The 17488-nt window shown below is 35.4% G+C and overlaps 1 long non-coding RNA gene across 1 annotated transcript; it reads left to right on the top strand.

Moving 5' to 3' along the window:
• The first annotated feature begins 1306 nt into the window (after positions 1-1306).
• On the top strand, positions 1307-14494 carry LOC108274488 (uncharacterized). The gene is made up of 4 exons (XR_001814481.3): positions 1307-3911; positions 6454-6536; positions 8348-8489; positions 12810-14494. It is a non-coding gene; the product is annotated as an uncharacterized LOC108274488 (long non-coding RNA).
• Positions 14495-17488: the final 2994 nt, after the last annotated feature.

The raw sequence follows: 17488 nt of genomic DNA on the forward strand, positions 1-17488 counted from the left end.
TAAGTAGATCGCAGTCGTGAATGCAAACTACTCTGTGTGCTGTATTAGCATCACGAAACACTCTGAGACGTGAGTGGACAATATCTGAATGTTACATTTTTAACATAGTTTTATACGAATGTCTGGTCATTTGCACCAACTAGGATGCAATTTGATTTTTCCCTTTCTTTCTTTCTCTCTCTCTCTCTCTCTTTTTTTTTTTTTCAAAAAGGGGGGTCCCTATATGAGCAAGACACCGATTGGTGGATGACGATTTTTTGTTTGGACCAATAAGATTCCTCGCTGCTCCCTATTTATTGCGGGCAGATTACAGACTGCTCTCTTCCCACCCAGAGCACTCCAGCGGCACTATCTGCTCATGGCTCTACTAAGCGATAGCTCGAATGAGGGGATATGTGACATTTTGGCTGCAACAAAAGCATCGCACCGCAAAGAGAAAGAGAGACCGTGCTGGTTTTCTTGCACGCGTGCAGATGTATTATGTATTATAGTCATACTCTGCAGCGCGCTAGGAGGGCTGAAAAGGGGGGAAATAGGAGGGAAATAAACTAACGGCAAAGGAGTGTATTCAGGACCGTGGAGAGCGCTCGCAAGCAACGCACTGGCTTTTGGTTGTTGAACCCCCGCCCCCTCCCCCTGTGCTCGTAGAATGTGAATGAGTGGGAATACACTTTAGGCACGGAGAAGCCTTCAGTGCCTCAGCTTGCCGATATCTGGATACACACACAGCGCGATATAGGAAACAAGCGAGACCGAAAGCGCGAGGCACCTGGATGTCACTGTTCGATGCCATGGACTTAATCTGCAAGCGGACTGAAATTTGTCTTTCGCGAATCTTTTTGCGGTCTGGGCTTGCTGTTCATATGTATCTAGCTGGGAAGCCCTTACCCCAAAAAGCATTTGCGGAAGACGCATTCGGCGAATTTTCCATCGGAAGAAGCTTCACAGAGCCCTTGGACTTTATATGTTAACAGTTGTTATTATTATTATTATTATTATTATTATTATTATTATTATTATTATTATTATTGTGTACCTTATTTGACGATTTTTTTTCCCATTGCCGCTATGTGTTGCGGCTCCAATGTTAAAGCCGAACTTTTCCACCACTCTACAGTTAAGACTGTCTTAACGTTTTTCTATCGCGAATGCGATTGCAGAAAGTCACCCAAACATCACAAATCCACCAACGGGTTTGCAGCTCGCACGTGGGAAAACACAAAGGTCCGTTTGGGGGGGGGGGGGGGGGGGGGGGGTTGGGGGGGGTTGTTTGGCAGGAGAGGGTGGGAGTAGGGCTGGGTATCTTGTTTGGGTACTTTGAAAGAAACACAGTTTAAATGACCCCACCCCTTTTTCAACAATTTTTACACACGTTTAGTCACTATAATAGATGCACACGCCGATTCATGGTATCATAATTTTAAATAATCAGCATATAAATAACAGGGTACCAACGTGTGGAAGTGAAGTACAGGCGTCACTGTGAGTCCGTACGTCATTCTAGGGGCCCCGAGAAGATTCCTCCCTGCCAGTAGGCTAATTCATTTCTCTCTCTCTCTCTCTCTCTCTCTCTCTCTCTCTCTCTCTCTCTCTCTCTCTCTCACACACACACACACACACACACACACACACACACACTCACAAACACACAGCTCTCCACTCTCTCTCTCTCTCTCACACACACACACACACACAGACACACTGCTCACGGCAGTTGTAACACCCCAATGAAATCAGAAATCAGACACCCCATCATTTCCAGTTCATACAATCATTCCCAGTCACTGAGTAACCCTACACTCATGATAATAAAGATTTTGACAACTGTCTGGAGCCAAGGAAGCAAAGCAAGTTTGGTGTGTGTGTGTGTGTGTGTGTGTGTGTGTGTGTGTCAGAGTCACAATGACCCTAAAGTCGTGCTCTCTGCATGTCCAATGAGCCGCCAAATCTTACATAACTTGTGGCTATAATTTTATTTCTCGTGGGAACTTCTCCATTTGTAGCTAGGATTTAACCTTATAGTGGCCCCTAAGTGAAAACAGTTGTATTATTTAGTTACCTAGGTGTAAAACTGGCATTATTTTAAACCAAGTCTCGCTGTTACCTGGCTATAATCTCGCTGTGATTATGATCCCGTTATGCCCTTTGATGTAAAAAAAAAGAAAAAAGGAATGTAATCTCTCAAATTCAATTCAATTTTTAAGTGAAATATTATCACCACTCATGACTAGGTTGTATATAGTATACTTAATTAATGTAATGTCTGTATTAATGTAACGAATCAATATTCCTGTTTTTGTAGCAATAAAACCCTGGAGTTCACACAAATTGGTAGGTAACATATAATGATGGCCTCAAATACGACGACTTGGCTTGCATTCATTTGTGCATATGTAAAGTTGGTCAATGAAAGCGCACGAGGGCAGCGAAAGTTGGTAAAGGCCATGCTGCCATAATGCCATTGAATAAACATAACTAATCGAGACTGCATTGAATTAATCAAAACATTTATTTTGTACAAAGATTAACATGGTTACATAACATCATCGTATAAGAGCCAAATGGTTCAGAGGAATGAGAAGATGAGCTATCATTAAATTCATTTCTGTCGCTTCTGAGCTGACCACAAGGGAAAAAACGGTGTAAAGGCCTAAATCCTGGGTGACACACGGCCCTTTATACACTCCACTACATCATGAACTTCCCTCATCCAAACAACATGTAGTGTCATGACGCAACACTCACGAGGGACTCCAAACATGTTTTTTTGGTTTATTAATAGAAATAGCATTTTACCTGAAACGTGACACTTGAGAGAGTGCAGGGATGTAATGCTTTTTTTCTTAATTAAAGTGAACATATCATGAGCCTCATATTAGAGATCATGTCTTGTGTATCAGGTCTTACTTATTAGTTGTCATCATATAAGTTATATCCTGTAGCCTAGTAAAGGTGCAGAGAAGTTCTATGAAAGGTTCCTCACGCAGACTTATTCAGGTCGTCTCTCCCCTGTGCTTTCAATTCTTAAATACTATTTTCTAGCCTGACAAAGTAAGAGAAGTAGCTCAAAATATATGTATTGTTTTGGGGTTTGTTTTTTTAAACTATACTCTACCATAGCGTATGAGTGTCATGTGAGTTAATTACAGATGATCTACTCTGCTGTGTTTCAAAAAAGGGAAAGGAAAAAAGAAAAAAACTTTCAGCAATTATTGCATCATCATATTAGGCGCACTAACAAATATCAGATAATTATATTGTATTTTTTTCTAAGAATATAGTTGAAATGTGAGATAATGACACACGCGCATCCTCCGATATGTGAGCGCACACACCAACCCCTGTGTGTCCATACGGGCACAGCACACACACACACACTCATTTGCTGTTGTCTGAGAAGTGGAAACCTTTGTGTGTGTGAGTGTGTGTGTGTCTCTCTCTCTCTCTCTCTCTCTCTCTCTCTCTCTCTCTCTCTCTCTCTCTCTCTCTCTCTCTCTCTCTGTGTGTGTGTGTGCATGTGTGTGTGCAGAGGAAATGTCGTTATTCGTGACTCGGTAAAGTGCAGAACTTTGTCACAGCTTTCTATATTTATACAGAAGAAAAAAGATATGGATGTCATCTATGTGATGATATATATATATTATATATATGATGATGTATACGTATACTGTATGTGTCGTATACTGTATGTGATGATGTGAGCGAAGGGAAGTAGTCTGTACTGTTCATTCAAGCTTTTGGCCATCCAGCAACTGCTAAATACGGTAGACTTTGCACATTATATCTGCATTCAAGGCTAAACTGTGTTTTTTTTTTTTTGTAGGGTTTTACAAAAACATTTGGAAGGAGTCTAGTCACTACAGACATCTCAGAGTCTTCTTCATGCTGCCCCATGCACATTATTCACCTCCGTAAGTGTTTTATTATTAAAAATCAAGCTATTGCGTTCTCGTTCCTTTCTCGTGAATACATTGTATTCCATTGCTCCTTCTGTTATTAACATTTCAGTATCTTGTTTGGTTAATGCCATATGTGATGTGAAAATGCTCGAAGATATGACATCCAGTATAGGACAGTTAAAGTTGTTAATTACTTAGACCAGCCCGTGGCACTTTTTTTTCTCTTTTTTTTCCCTTTTTTATAAAGGGGCATATAGAATGCATATCAGGTAATCAGAGAATTATCACTTATCAGGTAATCAGGGAATTATCAATTATTACTATCACTGATAGTATCAGAGCTGGGTGGGGTCCATAAGAAGTGCCCTGTGTTGTAATTCATACTATCTGAGGTTTATCATATATAACGGAGTTTGAACAGTGCTAAATATGATGATATTTTTTAGCAGGTGAACAGATAATGTGGACTTAATGACAGTGAGAATCATTCTTTCAATAATTCTTTACTTAATCTATCTTTAAGTATTACAGCCTTGATTGTTGAAATACAATTTTTTTTTGCGCGTTTTGCACTTAAAATACTACTTAGTGAAAAATAGTAATACGTGGTCATGTTTACACGCGCACGCGCACACACACACACACACACACACACACGCACAAACACACACACAAGCATGCATGCACGACGGACGACTAACAGGTCATGATGGCCTGGCTGAAGGCTTCACTTGAGAAGCATGAGTGAGGATATGTTACAAGAGATACAGTACCTGTCATCATTTTAATATTTAGCTCTAACATATTGTTCTCAATTATATTTGAACAATCCTGAGTATTTCGGTACCTCAGAAATGGTATACACTACCAGTCAAAAGTTTAGACACACCTTCCCATAGAAAGGTCATCTTCATTTTTATTATTGTCTCTTAATTTAGAACAACAATGAAGGCATTAACACTACAAAGTAGCACACATGGAGTGACCAAGAAAAAAAAACTCTTTCATATTTAACATTTTATTTAAGATTCTGTATTCCTGATGAAGCTTTGCACACTCTTAGCATTTTCTAAACCAGATTCATGAAGCAGCTTCACCCAGGAGGCTTTTCTTAAAGTTGCCAAATAGGCTGAGCACTTGTTGAGCACTTGTCCGGAGTTCTAAATGAACTTGCTTGGGGTAACAATTTAATTTTAAGTAAAAACTACATGTTTTAATTAAACTACTTTTTTCCAGAAATAAATTTATACATGGCCAAAGGCTTTAAAGCTTTATATCCAAATTTATTTAAGACAAATAAATATACATATTCAATCAAATGTGCCCAAACCTTTCACTGGTAGTGTATGTGAAATGTAAATGGACTATACATTTCATATGTGTGGAAAGAAATCTTGCAGTTGCATGGACAGTTTTTGATGTTCATCCACAAACCAAGTACTTTATTAAGGAATTTACACTACACTGGAATGATATGAGACATACAGAGTTTGTCATGGTGGGGATTAGTGAGTCTCTTACTGTGCTTGTAAAGTCTTTCAAAAACTTGTTCTAACTTCCATAAAATAAGTGACTCACTCCATAAATCAATTCAACTGAAAAATGTAATATGGAGAATTCTTTGGAAAGCGATGTATGTGTATTTAATGTATTTAAACACTTCTGAGAGAGAAAATTGTTTCTAGCTGCTGTAGCTCATTTCAGTGAGAAAAAAAAGCTTTCAGTTTTCTGCTTCTCTCTACATCTAATCAACTCAGTGAGGATTCTGTTCTCTGAGGCACAAGGCAGGAACTCAGTGCTCTCCACTGCTTTTATTATTCATTCATTCATCTGCTGTAACCAGTTTGTCCTGGTCAGGGATGCGGTGGATGCAGAGCCTACCCCAGGAACACTGGATGAGAAGCATGTTTTTGGGAGGTGGAAGGAAACTGGATTTCCTTGAGGAAACCCACATATACACAGGGAGAACAAGTTCCCCCATTGACCCTTCTCTGTCATGGCCCCCTAATAATCCCTATCTCTGAACTGGCTACATCACTCTCTCCTCTTCACTAATAGCTGGTGTGTGGTGGGCGCTCTCTCGCACTATGGCTGCCGTCACATCATCCAGGTGGATGCTACACACTGGTGGTGGTTGAGTAGATCCCCCCACATATAATGTAAAGTGCTTTGAGTGCCTGGAAAGTACTGTATGAATCTAAGGAATTATTAATTATTATTAACAAGTGAAACTCTGCACCAACAGTAACCTGAGCTCAGGACTGAACTGGAGCTTTGAGGTGGCAACCATGCCGCCTGTCCACATTCTGATATAGTTCCAACTTCTTCATGCAAAACTTAGCATAACTTCACCAACAAATATCTATTAGAAAACAACATAATAGCTTTTAATTAATAGAAAAAAAGCATGCACATGAAAAAAAGTTGACAGCCTATTCAACAGAAGAGCAAATAAATCATTTTAGCATGGAGTCTAGGTTACTTTAATGGAAAACATGTTGTTATCTAAATGAATTCATTTAGTCTCTTGTCTCTTTTCAATGTCTTCTACTAGATGGTGAAACCTGGAAGTCTGAAGATCCACAGATGTCATCTGAGGCACCACCTACAATTTTCTGCTTCTATTATCAGTAAATGGTACAGTACCCTTCAACACATCAGTCCTTATTTGCAAATATTTTGACTTAATATTTTGTTGTTTTTGTGAGAGGTATTCAGTGTTTTCATTCGAAAATGTAAAGCCTATACTAATATGGTTTGTTATTATATCTGTTATCAATTTTATTATTCATATATACATTTTATAGTTTGACCGGGACGATGGAGTTTATTAGTTGTCTCAGAATGATCTGTTAGCTTTTTCATTCCACTGTTCCCTGACAAACAGACTAAGATGTCAGATTGCTCTATAAAGAAAGGAACGATTTCATGTCTATAAAGGGGACCAGTCCCTTTTACTAAAAGGAAGGCTGATACCCACGACTAGAGGAAATCAAAGTGTTCATTACAAGTTTGAATATATGAGTCCGAGAAGGTGCGACGGATGAGTCAGAAACATCGTAGGGGCCTCTTCTACTTTTGAGGGAGTCCTGTGACCGGATCTTAAAATAAATGTGCTTATGATGGTGATGCAAGTATGTAATACAATTTTAAAACAAATTTAACATCTTATTCAGTCTTTTGTATGACTAGTGTAAGGGTAGTTATGCATCCAAGTAACTTTAATTATATTGCTTCACTGGCATTTGTATGTAATACAAATATACAGTATATGTTACATTTACATTTACATTTATTCATTTAGCAGACACTTTTATCCAAAGCGACTTACAAACGAGGAAATCCAAGCAAAATAATATATCGAGCGGAGAACAATACAAGTAGTGCTACCATACAAGATTTATAATTGAGTTCTATAAAAACTCATGTTATACATATTATACCTGGTTGTATGTATTCTATTTGAATAGTTTTGATTAAACATGTTTAGGTTCATTAGTTAAGCATGAACAGGACTTTATGAGTGAATTACAGGAGGCATTCAGATTAAACTTTGATTTCACATAAATGCAATGATAACATTTTCATATTATTTATGTTAATGATAAATTATCCATGTTTTTTTTCCTCAGTAACATTCTTCTCTACTAATCTACAGATTCCTGAATGAAGTAATGTCTGTCCACTGCAATTATTTAAAATCCCATTATTTAGATGAGATGAAGAAGATGAGTTCTTTTTGAGTCTGGTTCCTCATGAGGTGTCTCCTTCATGTCGTCTCAGGGAGATTCCTTGCCACTGTCACCTCTGGCTTGTTCATTAGGGATTTCTCATCCAGATTTTTGTAAAGCTGCTTTGTAGCAATGTCTAGTATTAAAAGCGCTGTACAGATCAAATTTAATTGATCAAATTAATATCAAATTAATTCTAGATGCCACAGATGCCAAGGTATACAAAAGGTTACATTACATACTCAAGTGTATAATATGTTCACACATACATTACACATACATGAAACTTTTTCTTTTAAAACATGTTTAACATAGAATTTTTAAAACTGATTTAAATACATTTCTTTATGAATATTATAAGCTATTCATTCTAATTACATACAGAGTGAATAAAATTAGCACATTTTATTATGATTGCAGGATTTTAAAAAACAGTGTCGTAGTAGTGTGGCGTAAGCAGGCATGCAGTGGTGGTTTATATTTGAGTGTGCCAAGAGCATGATACAATAAGTATCACAAAATATGATGAAATGCACACAATCTCTAAATCAGTTTTGAATTTAATATGTGAAATTAATGAAGCAGAGCGAAGTTACACTTTTGGATTTGTAGAAGGCTTATCTGTGTCGTGTGATGTAAGGGGTGTGTGTAATTTTATTAGTGGGTATGCATTTATTTAGATTTATTTAGTATAATTTTTTTGTGTGTCAACCGTAGGACATTTCCGTGTGCCAAGCATCCTGTCGCAGTACCATATCGCGTTTCTACAGAGAGCACAGAGAGCAAGACAGAGGAAGGGACGATGGTGGGCATGTGCTGAGATTCAGAATGAAGTGGATGAATCAGTCAACACAGCTAGGTATAACCTGCTACCCATTTACCTCAAAGTAATGAGGAGAAAGGAATAAAATAATATTTAAATGACTAAACATATTAATAGTACACAGTATAGTGCACAGACTATTTGTTTTACTAATAGCATTATTTCTTTAAAGACTTAAATTTCTATTAAAATGAATAAAGCAAATTTTACTCTAATAAAAGAAGTCAGAATATTCTAGTCTCTATGCTTCACACATTTAAAAGGACAACAGCTCTCACTTTAGCATGACCTTTATATTCAATCAGCAAAATATACATATAATGTATTCTGTATGATGCATTTAACAGTACAATGTGTTTTCTAAAATTACTCTGAACATAGAGAATAAGTCTATAGCTGATGAATGTAAAGGACACCAGACAAACACACAGAAAAGGGACCTCATAGTTCTTTTATAAGAGTAACCGACGCCTTTCTGTCAATAAAATGATTCAAAGCGTATTCATTCTTACATTCAAATTCAATTAATGTGCCGGATTATTAACTGCATTAAGTAAACTCTGATTTAGTTTCAAGCCTTTCCTTACTGATTCATTCAGTGTTATGAGAGCATATGGGCTGACTTTTAAACTACTGTACACAATTTTATTTTCAGCTAAGCACATTTGCAGATTTGAGAGACTACTGAGATATTTGTGTTTTTAAAAACAATTCAGAAAAAAAAAGATTATAGTTGCATTGCTGAAAACTGTATTGCTAGTTATGCTGAACAGATCATACATTATCGTAGACAATTTGAAAATGTTTGTCCTAATGATAGAAAGAATTAGTGTTCTGTTGACCTATAGAAAATTTCTGTATAGGGGCTGAGCAGGAGGATTAAAAATTGTGGTACCTGTGTTCTGGTTGAAGACTGGCCATGTTGAAAATAGCAATGAAAAGCAATATGTTCAGATTTTCTCGTTCTGATGAAAGTTCTGTATCGTACCAGGGGAATGTAATATATTATATAATTCATGTATTAGAAAATGTAATTGTTTGTAATTGTTTGTGTTAAAATGCAGGTTAGGAAAAAAATCACTGTGGGTTTTATATATATATATATATATATATATATATATATATATATATATATATATATATATATATATATATATATATAGTGCATGGCTTTGTAATGTTCTAGACATAAATCAAGTCCAGTTTGAATGTAAGGTTATATGTCAAGGTGTACATTTCTAATAACTAATAGAGGAAATAAAATAGATGGAGTATTGTGAGGTGTTAGCGTAGTAATGGTGGTGGATGCAATAAGGATAGTTACATAGAAACCCGCCTCTATACCTATATCCCTATATACAATATATAATGAAGTTTTATATGAATTCTTCACATTATTTTGAGGAAGAATCATACTGCATAGAAATGGTTTTGCTGTGGATTGACTCTGTTGTTATTGAGACAGATGTAGCCAGAACGATGTAGTCATGAGCAGCCATTTTAGTGAGCATGTGTGCTGCACAGAGACATATGAATGCATGCCTATATATTAGAGTGTGTTTTTAGTTAAAAAAAAATAATTAAAAAAATTGTGATGTAAATTTATACCTTATGTGTACAAATGGATCACTTGTATTTCTGGGGCTTTTAGTACATTTGTTTGAATAAGAGCTTGCCTTTTGTGTGTGCGTGTGTGTGTGTGTGTGTGTATGTGTGTTCGATTGTATAACTTAGATCTAACATTTTACCAATGACTATGGAAAAGGCGTGTATGCCTGTATGTGAGGGAAAATACATATTTCAGGCAGATAAAATTTTGGTTGTTTGCTTGAGGGGATAATGATTAAGTAGGTACCGTGATGCAGTCCTGCCATTTTAGGTGTCACTGATAAATATGGATTTACTAGTACCTTTAGAATTTCCTAAAGAATACATTTTAACCTTTAAAATACTTTTGTAGTTGTGCTGATTAAGTGTTTTCCCAGTAGTGAATTTTAAGTGTCATTTAAAGTCTGTGACCACAACATCATCTCAGTGTGTGCACTATTATTAATTATCAGGACGACTATGTGTACAATATATAGAAGTATGCTGTCCCTTTATGTAAGTTTCGGTATGTATTTGAGATTAGAGCTCTCTTCAAATAATGTTTAAAGATTTAGTTTTAGAACTATTGCCTGTGGAAGGTGTGCCTTTATCTCAGTAAAGACGTGACTACACTCACTGACCCAAATATCGACAAGTTAGTTATATATTATTGATCAAGAATATATATAAAATTGTTTTAAAGCAAAAGGATTCACATATGTACACAGAAGAATATGTGCACATTAAGGTTGGCACATATATTCTATAGAAGTTATGGCTCATTACATTGTTAATTGTGCATGTTAATACAGGGAAGTAAATTATCAAAATTAATGTTACATGCAAATGTATATGTTAGTGATTGCTGTAAAAAAAAAAAAAATCATGTGTTCATGCGTACTGCTTGTTGGTGTGTGTGAGTGAGTAGGAGAGAGGGAGGACATAGATGCGCGCACGTATGCCTGTGCATGTGTGCATGTATAGTTGTTGTTGTTGTTGTTGCTCGTGTGTGTGTGTGTATATTATATATATTATAATATATATATATATATATATATATATATATATATATATATATATATATATATATATATGAAATAAAGACTGCATACATGTGTTAAAGGAGGAGAATATTTGGATGGATTGAGCTTTAAAACATAATCCAAATCTTGCACGTGGGTTTTATCAGGAGGCAATATAGATACATTATGATTCTTATTATCATAAATCCTATTATTTGTCTCCTCCTAATAGGGAGAAGTGTCACTGAGGCTGTTTCAATGCAGGAGTAGTGCCTTTATTATGTTTGGCACTGTTTGTTTTTTAGTGCTCAACAGTTAATTAAGTGCTTAAAGTGCATATTTTACACTAAAGTATTTGTCAGTCTTTGTTTTTGGTGTCACAACTCTGGTTTTATTGATTTTAAACACAATTGTTTCAATCTGAGTCAAATCAATACAATTTAACAGTATAGGTTTAGCTTTAATCCGGTATACAATGCCTCATAGTCTAGTCAGAAAATATCAAGTATAACAAATATTTGTGGTATCTATCTGTTTCTTTATTTCATGCAGCGTGCCACTCAACTGTGAGCTCATGTCATTTCCACACTGGTACTCTGTTGCTTTCATTTTAATACCTCAATAACATGAATGTCATCCTAATGTCTGTTAAAATACTGCTGCTTAAGCAACACACACACACACACACACACACACACACACACACACACACATATATATATACACACACACATACATACATATATATATATATACATATATATATATATACATATATATACATATATATATATATACATATATATATATATATATATATATATATATATATATATATATATATATATATATATATATATATATATACAGTACTGGGCAAAGGTTTTAGGCACCCTATTTTTTTTAGTACAAACTTTGTCATAGATTTTTATTTTATTACTTCAACATTATGAAGTCAGTACAAAAACACGTTAGATTTCCAAGCATTGGTTTTCTTGCACAAAATTAAATGTTACAGAAAAATGTTTGTATGACATTAAAGGAAGCAGCATATTATGTAACAGACACTTTTCAGACAAAAAAACATAATGAAGGCTGCTGGGTTTTGCTGCAAAAATAAGAAGCAAGTGTGACAGTCAAAGTCTCCAGAAAAACTTACAGCTCATTTCCTTATAAATCTCCACAAATTGTACTAGAGACTACTATTTTTTATTTTTTTGTCACACCAAATATTGACTTTGTTTCATTTACTGTTTACTGCTCTTTATTTTATTATTTTAAATGTAGAAACATTTATTTAATTATTTTGAAAGCATCTTTGCTCTACAGCATGTGCCTAAACCTTTTGCACAGTACTGTGTATATATATATACACAACCCTGTGTGTGTGGAGTTTGCATGTTCTCCCTGTGCTACAGGGGTTTCCTGCAGGTACTCTGGTTTCCTCCCCCAGTCCAAAGACCCCCAGTCCATGGTAGGCTGATTGGCATGTCCAAAGTGGCCGTAGTGTATGAATGAGTGTGTGAATGTGTATGTGATTGTGCCCTGTGATGGATTGGCACCCAGTCCAGGGTGTACCCCACCTTGTGCCCCATGCTCCCTGAGATAGGCTCCAGGTTCCCCATGCCCCTGTAAGATAAACGGAATAGAAAATGGATGGATGGATTTTTTTAAAAGGATGTTGTTGGAAAAAGTAGGAAAAGTGAAAAACTTCATATTTTGAATGTATCTGTTCATGTTTTTGCAGGAAACCATTAAAGAAAATCCACAAGAAGTTGGATCTGCCTTGCGCAATCTCTTTATCTCAGCTCCATATGTCAAGAGGCCATCTCTGCAGCTTAATCACGGAACAAGATGACAGAGTCTTAACAGATATTTATACTTCTGTTTCTAAAAGCTCTGATATGCATGGATATCTCTATTACTCTATTGTAATTGGTGGACATTGTAGTCTTTATCATTTTATGGAATCATGTTTAGTGTCATGTCAGTTTAGAGAGACTAGGAGAGAGGGCCTACCAGGTTGTAATCTAGAGCATATAACAAAAATGAAAGATTAAATAAATACATGCAGAGTTGCTTAAAGCTATTTTTAGAGTTTTATTTCTTATTTCTCAGACATCTACACCTGTTGAAAGGTGACAGTTTCACACACACTGTAAGCCCATTATTTGAATCTGACACCAAGTTCTGTTGTACTACAAACTGTTGAAGGGGCTCTGCTAAAACTGAGTGTATTAATAGAAAAGTGTGGCTTTAGGGTGATCTGACTGTGTAATTATATGGTAGATGTAGGACAACATGACCATCCTGAGCAGCCATTTCAATAAAAGGAGAATGCCAAATGTGACTTTTGTTGCATGTGAGAGATATTTAGTATGTCAAGGCATATGCTTGAGCATGAAGGTGTGCACCCATAAATAGTGTGTACAAGTATATGCAGAAGTGTGCCTGTAAAAGAGAGTGTATGTATTTGTGCATGTGCCTGTGTCTGAGTCCGTCTGTTAGCCTTAGTCATAGAACGTAAGTCCCTGTGTATTAGTGAAAGATCATACAGTAAGGTTATCACATGAGTGTGCCAATAATTACGTGTGTGTGTGTGTGTGTGTGTTTCTTGGTGTCTGTGTTGGCTGTCACATTTCTTACAAATTTTGGAGTTGAATGTGTTCAGGATGTGTGGGATTTAAAACCTTACAGAAAGTATTGTAAATGAATGACACCATTATAACTGTATTTTACTTAATATTTTATTTGTATTGGAAAAAGGCTGGCTCTCATCAGTTAGAAATAAGTGCATTTGCCATGCTGTCTTTCAGCTCGTCCAGAGCAGATTTGTGATTTTTAGACGTTTTCAGCAGCTTGACATTTGCAGTGTTTATAAACAAAACTGCCACTTGCATGAAGTAGTGATCACTGCATTCCCATTACATGGGTTAGAAGAAATGTAAATATGTATAACCATGTGACTGTACCATTAAGTTGACCCTTATAAGCAATCAGTGTTTATATTTAGCTATACTGAGTTGCTAAAAACAATCTCTTGTTCAGAAATGAACTGTAAGGATGTCCGAAATAATGTTCAAAATAATGTATTGTGATTATTTATTATATAAAAGCCAGGTTTCGTGTTTATTTTTTGCATTAATGATTTAGATGATTATACATAAGCATGAATGTTATATGTCTGTCAAGTATTATATATAAGTATATATACAAGTATGTGCTGTGTGTGTGTGTGTGTGTGTGTGTGTGTGCGCGTGCACGTGTGTGTGTGTGTGTGTGCACGTGTGTGTATGCCTGAATGTGTGTGAAGTTTGATGTATTCGCGATTTGCAAGCAGAATTCTCAGTTGAGTGTGTATGCCATGTATCATGACTCAGAATGTATAGTGGAATATAAGGAGGCTGTAAGTGCTTGTATGTAAAGACAAACAGCAGTGATTATGTAGCTGCAGTTGCATGTGAAAATGCAGCACTGTATTTGCTTATATATGTATATATATATATATATATATATATATATATATATATATATATATATATATATATATATTTGTAGCACTATAGGTTTTGCGGTAAAATATGAAATCATGAGCTAATAATTATTACATATAAGTTTAATATTTTTAAGTGTAAATGAGAGGGAAATATTATTTTATACATTATTGTATTGATGTTCTTAAAGATGATGTGTAATGTTCTACGTGTGAGTGCCTGTGTATGCATATGCATCTGTCTCGTTGTGTGGTGTGTATGTGTGTGTAATAATATATATATATATATATATATATATATATATATATATATATATATATATATATATATATATATATATATATACACATATACACACACACACACACACACACACACACACACACACACTCATATATATATATAAATGTCTGTGTTTATTTGAGCTAGTAATATAACATAATTGTCTGTTATTTTGCTGGTGTTGTTATCTGTGGTTAATTATTCCTTTGCATGTGTTTTGTTTTCTTTGTATCAGACAGGCCATGCTGAACAAAATCTTGTGGTTGTGTATCTGCAGAAACTTTAAAGGGAGGATTTAAGCAGGTAAGTCCAGCATGACCAGGATCAGGAATCTCTGTCTCTGTATATAATTTTGTCACTACAAACGGCAGTGCTATGAAAGCATGACTGTACATAAACACTCAACATGTAATACAGTATGTACACACATATTTCTAAATATTAAACAATTACAGCCTGGTGTGTAGAATGTCATATTTACATTTTGTTGTGAAATGTGAAACGATAAACAGATAATTAGTTGATTTACTGTTCTGTTTATTTGTTTTATTCATGACATGACACGTTATAATTCACAAATTATGTTTTAAAAACATTTGTGAAGCAGTAAATAGCAAACATGATCGTTTGACTTTGCAATTCTCTTTTTTTCATCAGCTTGTACAGATGACCGTCATGAACACGTGCACAGGGATTTGGATAACTGCGTTGAAATTCATTTAGGACTGTTCTGTACTCGTCGAGGGCAGCTGGTTAATTAAGGACCAATTTGACACCGTCAGGTATTTAAGTTTCTGTCTCTATAGGGCTTGCGTTTGGAGCAGTATGCAGACTTTGAGGACGTTGCCATTGCCAGTCGTTTCTTGATGTATATGATGCGTATGGTATTTAAAAAAAAATAAGTAAATAAATAAAACCAAAAAAGCAGAATAAGGTAAGGACCAAGACGTATGCTAAACTAAACTCTGGAGGATGAAGTAAAACATTTAACATTCTTAATGTGGCTTGTTGGAGCACGACTGCGTGTGTGTTTCGTTTGTCTGTAAGTAGGCTGCTGTGTGGCAGGGGCAGAGGGTGATACTGTTAAATAGGTGCAGGGTCTCCAACGTTATCCTAGAGGACAATGAGTGTTTTCTGCGCAAAGCTGTGAATGATTGTAGCAGGACGATTCTTACAAAAATTATTTTTGAGGTTTTTGATGCGCAGTTAATGTCGAGAAGGTCGCTGTCCACTGCAAAGGTGCTGATAATGAAAATCTGCACACAGACATGAGATTTTAGTGTGTATATGTCGGACTATACGTTAGGTAAATTGTCTATAATTGTTTGATTGCTTATAGTGATGTTAAGGGTGATACAGACACACAGCACATCGTAGTTCTAACATATGTCCACGGCTTAAGATCAATTACATCCTCAGGCATAGTGTCCGAAATAAATTTAATCGAGAGGCACATAGGCAATTGTAATGGTAATGTACAAAACAACCAGAAAGCAGGAGAAAGGTGAGACATGTGAAAACATCGATACTGCAAGTGGGGAGAGAGTGGTTCAGGGCGAGGGTGTGTGTGTGCATGTACCCTTTGGGTGGAGTATCTCTAAATTACTGAATATGAATGATTTTATTTAACATAAAAATAAACACGAGGCAATCTGTGGAACAACGCGAGGGGTGTACGTCTAAAAACACACTATAATCCACGCTGCAATCCAAACGTCAACTGTAGTAGGCTGACAGTGTCTCTAACAATATAAAAGGATTTATTTGAAATATGTATAAGTATAGTTATAGTCAATGTACATATATATATATATATATATATATATATATATATATATATATATATATATATATATATATATATATATATATATAATAAAGCTGAAATGGCGCTGTTCAGACGCTGGAATTGTAAAATGTAATATCAGTGTTGATGTTCTTTGTATCTTAGATGTGCAAAGCAGAGAAACTTAGTAATACTCCTGTTAAAATCGTGTATCCTACTAGATAATGTCCTGTTTGTTGAAATGCGTGCATTACAAAATTGGATCATATATATGTATGTATGTATGTATATATATATATATATATATATATATATATATATATATATATATATATATATATATATATATGTGTGTGTGTGTGTGTGTGTGTGTGTGTGTGTGTGTGTGTATTATGCATTTTAACGATTTGATGTTTATTGTTTTGTTTTTACATAGTGGCACTGTATCATTTGCCATTATTTAATATCTTTACTTCTTGCTTTGCTGTTCTATTTTAGTTCAAATAAATAAAGCTTGTATTTAATTGTGCACAGTGCTGGGTTGTGTTATTCATTTGTGACTCACTGTATTAAAACAAGTGTTTGAATCATGCAGTCATTTTTCCATAGTGAACTATTTGACCTGGCTACAAATGCAGCGTTGGGGCATACAGAGTGTTTAAAATAACCTTGTGAATTGTTATTGAAATAAAACATTAAATGTGAACAGCAAAACAATTTAGTGGAATAAAACATGACATTTTTGTACTCAGTAGTATGTAAGGAATACGTTTCCTGTCATTAAGTTAAAAGTCTAAAGCTTTATATGCTTAAATTTGACGCTAAAAGTCAGGTCTTGTTGAGACTCGAGAAAGAACGGCGACA

The sequence above is a fragment of the Ictalurus punctatus genome, chromosome 14 (genome assembly GCF_001660625.3).
Source record: "Ictalurus punctatus breed USDA103 chromosome 14, Coco_2.0, whole genome shotgun sequence".
NCBI classification, from domain to species: domain Eukaryota; kingdom Metazoa; phylum Chordata; class Actinopteri; order Siluriformes; family Ictaluridae; genus Ictalurus; species Ictalurus punctatus.